The following is a 12,283-nucleotide window of genomic DNA, read 5'->3' as shown; positions in this document are numbered from 1 at the left end:
AGGTTGTATCTTCCCCAGAAGAGGTCCCAATGATCCAAAAAACTGAAACACCACCTCTTGTACCAGTTCCTGAGCCACACATTCATCTTCCAGATCACCCTGTTCTTACCCTCACTGGTGCATGGCACAGGCAACAGTCCAGTGATTACTACCCTGGAGGTCGTGCTTTTCAGCTTTCTATGCAGCCCCCTAAAATCTTGCTTCAGGATCTTTCCTTTCCAGCCTATGTATGTCATTGGTGCCAAAATGTACCAAGAATTTTGGCTGCTCACTCTCTCCTTTAGAATGTAGCAAAGGATGCAGCACAACTACAGAAAAGGAGGTTAGAATGTGAAATGCACAAAAATATCCCTGAATGGTGCAAAAAGCCAAAAATGTTATCAATGTGGCAAATCCTCTCATGATGCAAATGACTGTTGGTTCAAGGAAAAAGTCTACAGGAAGTGTCACAGACAAGGTCATAGACAGAATGTGCAAGGCAGACAAAAAGCACAACGAGTCAAGTCTCAAACACAAAACTAAGCAGATGCATAAAGTTACCAAATGCAAAACAGAATCAGACAACATATCACAATAGATGTCTGGTATAAAACTGAAAATGGAGCTGGATACGGGTTCAGCGTTATCTATAGTTCCAGAGGCTGACTACAACAGACTGTTTTCTAAGATATTATTAGAGAAGATTGTGTTCAGTTGGTGACATCCTTTACAGATACAGGCGGGGAGTGTTGTGTCTCTCCTGGTTCGCTTTGCTATTTTATTTCTGGCCACTAGATGTCACTTGTAAGTTTACAGTGGTTGTTCATCACTTGTTGTTGCGTTGCTGAGCAACTGACCTTTGCCATCAGGTCGGCCATTTTATAATCATTTATTCATTTGCTGTCGGTCAGAAGCACTTTGTTACGAGTCGATATTTGAATCCATCTCACCAACGTGTTACAGTACACAAGGGGCTGAGTGAAAAGACGCTGTTTCATGGTGTTATCAGGAGAGATGGATTCAAATATCGACTCGTAACAAAGTGCTTCTGACAGACAGCAAATGAATAAATGATCATAAAATGGCCGACCTGATGCGAAGGTCAGTTGCTTAGCAACACAACAACAAGTGATGAACAGCTGCTGTGAACTTACAAGTGACATCTAGTGGCCAGAAATAATTTCTCTGACATTAATTGTACCTTTGAAATCTTTGAAACCTTTGAAGCCTTTGAAAAATCACATTTATACTAAACTGACAGAAAGAACACAAAATATTGGTTAAAAAAGGCAAATCACACCCCCAAAATCAAACCCATTTTATCAAAAAGTGTAGAGAATACTATAGAACTACCTGCCTATAGATTTGTTTCAGATTACACACGTAGCAAAATGTGGCAGGGAAAGACTTGTATAAAACACCAGTTAAAGTTAGTTCCAACTTTCTGCAAAGGCAGATGCTAAAAATGTAAAAAGGGAGAAAAAAGAGGTTATCCCAACTTAGACTTCAACATAAGCCAAATTGTGTCAAATATACAACAGAGAATCCAAGACAAATCTGGAATCTGTACAGACTGAAAATATTGTGTTTACAGATTTGTAACCAAATCTCCTGACGAAGGGTCTCGGCCTGAAACGTTGACTGTACCTCTTCCTAGAGATGCTGCCTGGCCTGCTGCGTTCACCAGCAACTTTGATGTGTGTTGCTTGAATGTCCAGGATCTGCAGAATTCCTGTTGTCTCCCGTTTCAATCATTTTCCGACAGTTTATTTTTCCATTTATACTGTAATTTTCTTCCTGGAGCTCGAGATATTCGCCTCTCAGTCTCTCGATCTCTCCTTCCAGTTCTTGGACCTTGTTTTCCATCACCTCGTTACCCCGGTGAGCTCCTTCCCTTCCAAGGGACACCACAGCCGGTTGTTCCCGTCCTCCAGCCTGGACAGGCACTTCTCCAGCTCCAGGTATTCCCTGATCAGCTCCTGCTCACTCGTGTTCTGCAGGCTCTCTGCGTGATACTCCTCGTAGGTTTCAGAGAAGTCTGTCTACAGGAATTCACTGACATCGTTTCCACTGTCCTGATCCCCCTCGTCCAGCTCTTCCTCCTTGTCCGTCTTGTCCGACTTGCTGACACTCTTGGGCCAGACGCTGGTGTTGAGGTCGGGCTCCTCCTGGTAGTGTTCATCTCCTCACCTTGCAGACCGAGAGTGATGATGCCCTTGGCTTGACCAAAGTCACCCAGGGAGCAGGGACCCTTGTAGACGTGCCATCCCTTACAGTCGCTCTTTCCTGCCAATGATTCAACGATATGTGTGAGCCTTTCTGTGGCCTGTGACAGCGTCTGCCAACTTGAAAACCTCTGAAAGCATTTGTGTTCTAACCAGCCGCTGGAGATGTTAGTAGCACGGCTTGTGACCTGTGGGCAGATCTCAGCATCAGATTCTGGGTCAATCAGGTCAAATTGTGGAACAGTGGTGTCTGTCTCAGCTGATCTGAACAAGACCCTGGACCTGTTAACCATGTGCCGTGAACTAGATCACTGGCTGGAGCTGATCAGTGGAGATGAATTTCCACTGCTCTGGACCAGCTGATCTCCTTACACACTGCCCCCTGTTGTTCACGTAGATGTAGAAGCGTCAGGATTCATTGTGATTCTACCCCAGGACCACCCTGGAATCAGAGTGGAGTGTCACGGCATCACGTTTGTCATCGATTTCATCAGTGATCACTTCTGCCACCTCTATCGCTCAGACATCGGCACAGAGTTCGAGTCCCTGAATGACTACCTCAGCAGCGAATCAAAAAGGATCAAACAGGCTGTTCACTGTCAACAAAACTCCATGTCTGGTGTAGGGCGTCTCCACTGACCACACCTGGTAGGTGAACACATCTTCGGTGACATCCCAACTTACGGCTCATCCGCAGTAACAGCCACTGCCTGCTTCCTAAACCACAGCAGCACCACCAGGGGACTGTTGTTCACATTAGGTCCATGAGCAGCACCTCATACAAAGACACCCCGTGGTGCAGCGCTGAGGTGTTTGATGTCAACTGACCTTAATCTGCCTTGCGTGCTCAGCTACTTGGGTCCAAGCCACTCCACCAGTAGGCCGAGTTCTTCACTCTCTTGAGATTAAGGTCTTCAGTGGCATTGGAGAATGTGGACTTCCAAGCCCAGTGATTTTCTGGCTTATCATCGAATTTGGTGAGTCCAGCCATCAGCAGGTCACAATGGGCTAGGAATCTCCCATCGTCATTCCCAGGAGGCTGAGCAGCATCACCACCTGTGTTATGCCATGGTACGTTGGAGCCTTGGAGTTCGCGACTACGTGGCTGCCTGTCTCTTTCTGCCCATGGGTAAGTGAGTGGACTGTCATTGGACGTTTTGAGATATCTGCCCATTCAGTGTGAGTACAAGCATGAAAGGGAGGCGGCCTCTGTTCTGTTCCCGTTTGGGTAGAAGGTGTTGAGCTGTGGGGTGTTATCATGAGGAAGAGGTGCCCCCTTCAAACATGAATGGCTTGCTTGAGTTTTCAGTGTTTGCTAATGGGATGGTATAAGCACGAGCAGACTGGTCTCGGATATACTTCGTAGTCCTCTCAGCTGAATGACCTGGTGAGCTTGATCTGACGTTGTCATTCTCAGCCAGCTGCTCCATGACCATCTCAAAAAGTTTGGCCTCAAATAAAACCACCTCCACCTCTTTTTCATGCTGCAGGGCCTCTAATGTGGCCTTTAATTCCAAACAGGTTTCCTTCACTTCCAATTCAGCCTGTCTCACTTTAACATCAATCTCTCTTTGTGCAAGTGACACCCTGGTTCGTGTAGCTTTGGCCCCAGCACGGGTTTCCAATGCTGCCATGCTTGCTGCTGATCTGCTGGACTGTCTCCATGATCTCGATGAACGAAACAAACCACAGACCTGGTTTCATGGGTTCTCTTCTCTGTTGCCGACATTTTAGCTTTCTGTCATGCGGGAGCCGTTGAGTGTCTTTTCAATATTCTGCCCTCACTCAAGGTTTTTCTCCATTTCCTTTCGCTAAGGAGATCGGTAAACTCCAGTCCAGGCACAGTTGTAGTTTGAAGGTGGTTTTATTGTTCACTAAGTTGTTCAAGCTGTGGGGTAATGTAATTAGTGGAAACGTACATAAATCACAACCACAAATATTGAGTTGGGGTTCACTTTAAGAGCCTGGTCAGACGTGATGGCATAATTACGTGAAATAGGGTTACTGCACTTCAGAAAAAAGCCAAAATAAACAAGCTAATTAATTAGGTGCCGCCCAGGGTGATTTGAGTATCTCAGAAACTGCTGATCTCCTGGGATTTTTATGCACAACAGACACTGGAGTTTCCAAAGAATGGTGCCAAAAAACAAAAAAAGCATCCAGCGAGTGGCTGTTCTGTGAGCGAAAACATCTTGTTAAATCCACTCGCTGGATTTTTTTTTGTTTTTGTACTTGTCCAAGTTCTCTCCTGTGTGATGGTTGCCCTCGCCCCGTCGTGCCCACAACCTGGAGGCAGACTGTTTTTGACTCCATACTTGGCCTCTTGCATCCAGGCCAGAAGGCCTCACAGAAACTGTTTCCACTAAAGTTTGTGTGGCATGTCCTTTGAACGGACATGCGTGATTGTACTGCAGCCCATGTGGAGAGCCAGCGGGCAAAAATTAACGTGCCATTGGCACCTTTGAGGTGCCTGAGTGACAGTTTGACCATCAAACCTGGTTTGTGGACCTGGTGGCTCCTCATCACCCTCCCCTCCCCCCACGAGGTTTCGCACATCTCCTTACCTTGGTGGACCGTACCACCAGGTGGCCAGAGGTTGTCCCTCGAGCACCAACGACAGCCACAGACGTGGCTCAGGCATTGATCAGCACAGTTTGGCACCCCATCTGATATTTCCTCTGACTGCAGACCCCAATTCATATCAGACCTCTGGGCTACGATGGCCCAGAACTTCAGCATTAGGCAACATCACACCACAGCGTATCACCCACAGTCCAATGGCCTATGCCAGCGGTTTCACTGCTCCTTAAAGGCTGCCCTGAGGGCTTCCCTGACTGATGAGTGTTGGCAAGATCGTCACCCATGGGTCCTGCTGGGGCTCGGAACAGCTCCAAAAGGGGACCGCCTGTCATCCGTGGCTGAGTTGGGATACGGGCAGCTGTTACTAGTGCCAGGTGATTTTATTCCTGATGCCATGACTGCCTGGTCAGCCTCTCAACAGCGTTCCCTCCTCCTCAGTAAATTCAGTTCCTTTTCACCTATTCCTACTCCCACCATGGCATACAGTAACCCAGATCCCTGTTGATCTACATTCCACCTCGTTTGTTTTCATCTGCCATGATACACACCAATATCCCCTTAGGCCCCCTTACCATGGCCCGTAACACATTTTGTGACAGAGAGAAAAGACTTTTATCATAGATAAGAGGAGTAAACCTAAATATATTTCAGTAGGTCGCCTCAAACTGATTTGGAGGACATGACCAGAGGCACCTACTGTCCCTCCACCCATGGAACATCGGACCTGAGCTGGGCGGCTCCTCCAAGCTCCAAACAGGCTTACAATGTCAGTTTTAATAAATCCTGAGGGGACCTGTGTAGGGTAACATAACTGGGAGAAATGTACATAAATCACAGGCACCAACATTGATTTGGGGTTCAGAGGCTGTTCTGACGTGATGGTGTAATTTTTTTTTATATTAACAAAATATACTTTATTCAAAAATAAAATTATTATTTATTATTATTATTTACAATGAACCATTCAATGACTTTCAGTCCTTTATAGATATTTCCATTGTGGTCTGTACATATCCATACTTATGGCCACCCACGTGGCACTCCAGTAGTTCACCTTACCATATCATTGTTGAGGGGTATACTCCCCACCACCCGACCCCTCCCCCTCCCACGGGTGGAGAAACCTATACTGTGGTCCTTCCCCACCGGGCCCTTGCGGTGGCTGCACCAAGTTTCAGTGCGTCCCTCAGCACGTACTCCTGCAGCCGAGAATGTGCCAGTCGGCAGTATTCTCCCACGGACATCTCCATGTGCTGGTAGATCATCAAGTTTCGGGCTGACCAAAGAGCGTCTTTCACCAAGTTGATGATCTGCCAGCAGCACCAGATGTTGGTCTCCGTGTGCATCCCCGGGAACAGCCCGTAGATCAGAGACTCACCAACAGCAGGGTGGTCCCTTGGAGATAGCAAAAAAGAGAGCGAGCCAAGCACATGTGGCACCCTTTATAGGCCAGGGGTCTGGAGGGTCCAGCCCAGGTGATTCACCGGGGGGCCAACAGCTTGGTGCTAAACGGGTTAATCCAATTAAGGTGGCCAGTGGTTAAGTGTGCATTGATTAGTTGGGAGGGGTGAAATGTTGACTGGCATGTGGTGTGCCTTCCGACCAGGTAGAAGGCAGTGCTGAGCTGTGACAGGCACGGCTCTCTGGATACAAGACACTATGCAGAATAGGTCCTTATGTCCCTTCAAACTGCGCCACCCAGCGATCCCCTGATTTAATCCTAGCCTAATCACAGGACAATTTACAATGACCAATTAACCGACCAATCTTTGGACTGTGGGAGGAAGCCGGAGCACCCGGAGGAAACCCATGCAGTCATGGGACGAACATTCAAACTCCTTACAGGCAGTGGCAGGAATTGAACCCGGGTCACCAGTACTGTAAAGCCTTGTGCTAACCACTACACTCTCATGCTGCCGTGATAATAAACCTATTCCATTCCCAATTGATAAGCTTTCTTCTATGTAGGCTTTTTGGAAAGGCTACCTTGAAGAAAGTAACTCTTCCGAGCATAGTTTTGCCAGCGTGAAATTCAGTTTCTTCTCACTAAGCAAAGGTCAAAGTAAGTTCATTTTCAAAGTACATGCACATCACCATACACTACATTGAGATTCATTTTCCTGCAGGCATTTTCAGGAAAATAAAGAAATATGACAGAATTCATAAACAACTATACATAAATAAAGACAAGCAACCAAAATGCAAAAGACAAATTGTGCAAACAAATAGATAAAATAAATAAATAAATGATAAACACTGAAAATGTAAGTTGTAGATTCTTTGGAAGTGAGTCCATAGGTTGTGAATTGGTTTGGTTTTGAGGTGAGTGAAGTTATCCACGCCGGTTCAGGGACCTAATGGTTGAAGGGTAATAACTGTTCCTGAACCTGGTGATGTGCGACCTATAGCCCCCGTAGCTCCTGCCTGAAGGTAGTAGCAAGAAGAGAGAATGGCCTGGATGGTGGGGGTCCCTGATGAAGGATGCTGCTTTCTTGTGACAGTGCTCCTTGTAGTTGTGCTGAGTCATTATCAGAGTTTTGCCTGAGAGAGACTGGGCTGTATCTATCACTTTCTGTAGACTTGGTGAGAGGGTAAACAGTAGTAAGGATGTGGCCTACACATTACAATGGGATATAGAAAATGCATACCAAAAGGGCAATGTTACAATTGTCATGGGGGTCTTCGATATGCTGGTAGATTGGAAAATCAGGTTGGTGCTGGATTCCAGGAGGGGGAATTTCTAGAGTGCCTACAAGATGTCTTTTTAGAGCAACTCGTGGTTCAGCCTACCAGAGGGTCAGCTATTCTGGATTGGGTGTTGTACAATGAACCAGAATTGGTTAGAGAGCTTAAGTCAGATGTATCAGTATTAGAGTGGAATAAAGGGAATTACAGAGGCATGAGTGAGGAATTGGCCAGAATTGATTGGAAAAGAACACTGGCAGGGATGACGGCACAGTAGCAATGGCTGGAATTTCTGGAAGCAATTTGGAAGGCACAGGATATACACATCTCAAAGAGGAAGAAGTATTTTAAAGGCAAGATGACTAGTGAGGCCTCACTTGGAGTATTGTGAGCCGGTTTGGGCCCCTTATCTTAGAAGGGATGTGCTGAAACTGGAAAGGGTTCAAAGGAGGTTCACAAAAATGATTCCAGGATTGAATGGTTTGTCATGTGAAGAGTGTGTGATGGTTCTGGGCCTGTACTCACTAGAATTCAGAATAATGAGGAGTGACCTCATTGAAACATCGAATGTTGAAAGATCTTGATAGTATGGATGTGGAGTGGAGGTTTCCAATGGTGGGAAAATCTAAGACCAGAGGACACAGCCTCAGAATAGAGGGGCGTCCTTTTAGAATGGAGGTGAGGAGGAATTTCTTTAGCCAGATGATGGTGAACTCATGGAATTCTTTGCCACCGGCAGCTGTGGAGGCCATGTCTTTATGTATATTTAAGGCAGAGGTTGAAAGATTATTGATTGGTCAGGGCATGAAGGGATACGGGGAGAAGGCAGGAGATTGGGGCTGAGAGGGTGGAAGAATGGATCAGCCATGATGAAATGGTGGAGCAGACTCGATGGACCAAATGGCCTAATTCGGCTCCTATATCTTATGGTCTTGAAAAGGACCTGAGGAACAACTTCTTCACACAGAGGTTGGTGAGTATATGGATGAGCTGCCAGAGGGAGGGGCAGAGGCAGGTACAGTTACAAAATTTAAAAGGCATTTCGGCAGCTACATGGATAGATGCTTAGACGGTCATGGGTCAAACACAAGCAAATTGGAATGCCTAAAGTCGTCAACTTGTTCAGCATGAACGAGTTGGGCCAAAAGGGCTACTTCCACGCTGTATGACTCTATAACTCTATAACTCTATAACTAGCCATGTATTTGCCTGATTATTAAATAAAATCAGGGCCAACAAAATCGCAAATGGGCCTTCAATTGTCTTTGCCATGTGCCTGTGCAGCAGTTTCACTCAGGCCCTGAATTCAGAACAGAAATGTTTCCAATCCATGTGGCTGCCTAATGTATTTTAAATGTGGCACCTGTGACATGGTTCTCCTTTTTCTCCCATTTCTCAGTGTTTTCCAGAAGTTTTCCAAATGATCCTTTGCACAATGAGGTTTGAGCATTCAGTTCAGCAGCAGAGTGGCTATTTGCTCAGAGTTTGTTTTACCAGATCCTGAAGATGTGTGAAGAACATAAGGAATAGGATGAGGAGTGGACCATCCAGCCCTTCATTAGTAAGGGAGAGCCATTGAGTCCCACAGCATGAAAACAGGCCCTCCAGCACAACTCTTCCATGCCAACTAAGTAATTCTCATTTGCCCAACAATGTAACATTGATTATACTTCATTTCTTGGCATCCACAACTCTGTGTAAATAGAAACTTGCCCAACACATCTTCTTTAAGCTGTTCCCTTTCACTTTGACATTTCCACCCTGGGAAACCAATTCTGACTCTCTATCCTATCTGTGCATATTCTTACAAACTTCTATATCATAATCATAATCTGCCCTCCAGCTCTGACACTCCAGAGAAAACACCCAGGTTTAGAAATATAGAAACATAGGAAACCTACAGCACGATACAGGCACTTCGGCCCACAAAACTATGCCGAATATGTCCTTACCTTAGAAATTACCTAGAGTTACCCATAGCCCTCTATTTTTCTAAGCTCCATGTGCCTATCCAAGAGTCTCTTAAAAGACCCTATCGTATCAGCCTCCACCACCATCGCTGGCAGCCCATTCCACGCACTCACCAGTCTCTGTGCAAAAAACTTACCCCTGACATCTCCTCTGTACCTACTGCCAAACACCTTAAAGCTGTGCCCTCTCATGCAAGCCATTTCAGCCCTGGGAAAAAGCCTCTGACTATCCACACAATCAAAGCCTCTCATCATCTATACACCTCTATCAGGTCACCTCTCATCCTCCATCGCTCCAAGAAAAGCAGGCTGAGTTCACTCAACCTATTCTCATAAGGCATGCTCCCCAATCCAGGCAACATCCTTGTAAATCTCCTCTGCACCCTTTCTATGGTTTCCACATCCTTCCTATAGTGAGACGACCAGAACTGAGCACAGTACTCCAAGTGGGGTCTGACCAGGGTCCTATATAGCTGCAACATTACCTCTTGGCTCCTAAACTCAATCTCATGATTGATGAAGGCCAATGCACCATATGCTTTCATAACCACAGAGTCAACTTGCGCAGCAGCTTTGGGTGTCCTATGGACTCGGACCCCAAGATCCCTCTGATCCTCCACACTGCCAAGAGTCTTACCATTAATACGACATTCTGCCATCATATTTGACCTACCAAAATGAACCACCTCACACTTATCTGGGTTGAACTCCATCTGCCACTTCTCAGCCCAGTTTTGCATCCTATCAATGTCCTGCTGTAACCTATGACAGCCCTCCACACTATCCACAACACCCCCAACCTTCATGTCATCAGCAAATTTACTAACCCATTCCTCCACTTCTTCATCCAGGTCATTTATAAAAATCACGAAGAGTAGGGGTCCCAGAACAGATCCCTGAGGCACACCACTGGTGACCGACCTCCATGCAGAATATGACCCGTCTACAACCACTCTTTGCCTTCTGTGGGCAAGCCAGTTCTGGATCCACAAAGCAATGTCCCCCTGGATCCCATGCCTCCTTACCTTCTCAATCAGCCTTGCATGGGGTACCTTGTCAAATGCCTTGCTGAAATCCATATACACTACATCTACTGCTCTACCTTCATCAATGTGTTTGGTCACGTCCTCAAAAAATTCAACCTCTCCTGATAATTCATACCCTCTAATCCAAGCAACATTCTGGTGGACTTCTTCTGCACCCTTTCCAAATTCTCCATATCTTTCCTGTAATGGGGCGACCAGAATTGCATCCAAGTGGCCAAGAGTGGCCTAACCAAAGTTTGATACGACTTGCCGACTCATACTCATTGCCTTTGACTGATGAAGACGAGCATGCAGACACCTTCTTTACCACCCTATCTACATGCATGGTCACCTTCAGGGAGCAATGGACTTGGACCCCAAGATCCCTCTGAACAGTAGTGTTATTAAGAGGCCTGCCATTTACTGTATACTTTTCCCTTACATTCGGCCTCCTAAGGTGCACCACCTTACACTTGCTCAGAATAAACTCCATCTGCCATTTCTCTGCCCATGTGTTGGTAGAAGGGTGTTTAATTTCTTACACAGAAGGTGGTGAGTGTGTGAAATGCCCTGCTGGGGGTAGTGATAGAGACAAATCCATTAGGACATTTAAGAAACTCTTAGATATGCACATGGATGATCGACAAATAGAGGGCTATGTAGGAGGGAAGTGTTAGGTTATGTGGTTAAGCTTTTGGACCATCCTTACCATGAGGGACCATGTCATACTAAAATCCATGTAGGCAACATTCACTGCCCTACCCTCATCAAGCAATAGAGTTTTGAAAAGATTTTACCAATGCAATATTCCTGAGCTTCACACTGTTCCTACTCTGAGAAAGAAGGCCACCATGCCTCCACTTGTAGATGCCCCTGGACAGACTGCTTTGGTAGCAATGTTGCCTGGGAATAATCTCCCTTTGGTGAGGTGCAGCTTGTCACCAGCTCAGGAGTGGTCAAGGTTGATGGCTCACCGGTGGGACCATTGCTATAGGCACTCCCCGGCAACCTGGAGTACAACAAGCTAGCTCTGCCTTTCAAGTCACTGATCTCAACCACCGCACGCCTGACGTTACCCTGCAGCAGGATTACTCTTGGACTTAGCGTTGTAGTTTTGTTCCCACGACAGGGTGGAGTGAAGTGCCCTTCAGGCCTGCTTCAGTGGCTTGCAAAGTTCTACAATATAAATGGAAGCTGCCATCCGATGGTGCCACCATGTCCAGAGTTCCCCACAAAGCAAATACCAATGTTAAAGACTGGGCAGAGGTGAACATAGAAACCTTCCCAGTGGAAGGGAGATGTAATCAGAGAACCAGTCCCCATGTACTCATGTTGCCTGTCAAATACGACAAGAAGTGGGTTGGGAAAAGGTCAAGAACATGGCCTCTCAGCCTGCTACATTTGGAAAAGGCTATGGAGAACATCAGTTCACTTCAAAATATCTCTTCATTACAGATCAATCAGATCAAACCTGCCTTCACCTTCTCTGGCACTTAGATCCAGTTCAGATGTTGGAGATGATTTGCAGTAAAGATAAAGATTTGCCGGTGTTTGTTGCCCATTTTGGGGAGTGTGGTGGAGAGCCAGCAGGCCTGTGTTACGACTGTGCTTTAAGGTGAGCAATTTGATCAAATGACAATGAAGAAAGGTGTAAATGGAGCTGATTTTGAAGTGACCTTCTCGGTCACTTATGTCACTGATCATAGAGCACTGCAGCATGAAAACAGGCCCTTCAGCCTATCAAGTCTATGCTGATCACCAACCACCCATTTACACTAATCCTACATTAATCCCATTTTAGTCTCCCCACATTCCCATC

The sequence above is a fragment of the Mobula hypostoma genome, chromosome X1, assembly GCF_963921235.1.
Source record: "Mobula hypostoma chromosome X1, sMobHyp1.1, whole genome shotgun sequence".
In the NCBI taxonomy this organism is placed as follows: Eukaryota; Metazoa; Chordata; class Chondrichthyes; order Myliobatiformes; family Myliobatidae; genus Mobula; species Mobula hypostoma.
The sequence above is the reverse complement of the archived record's forward strand: the minus strand, read 5'-3'. Positions refer to the sequence as shown.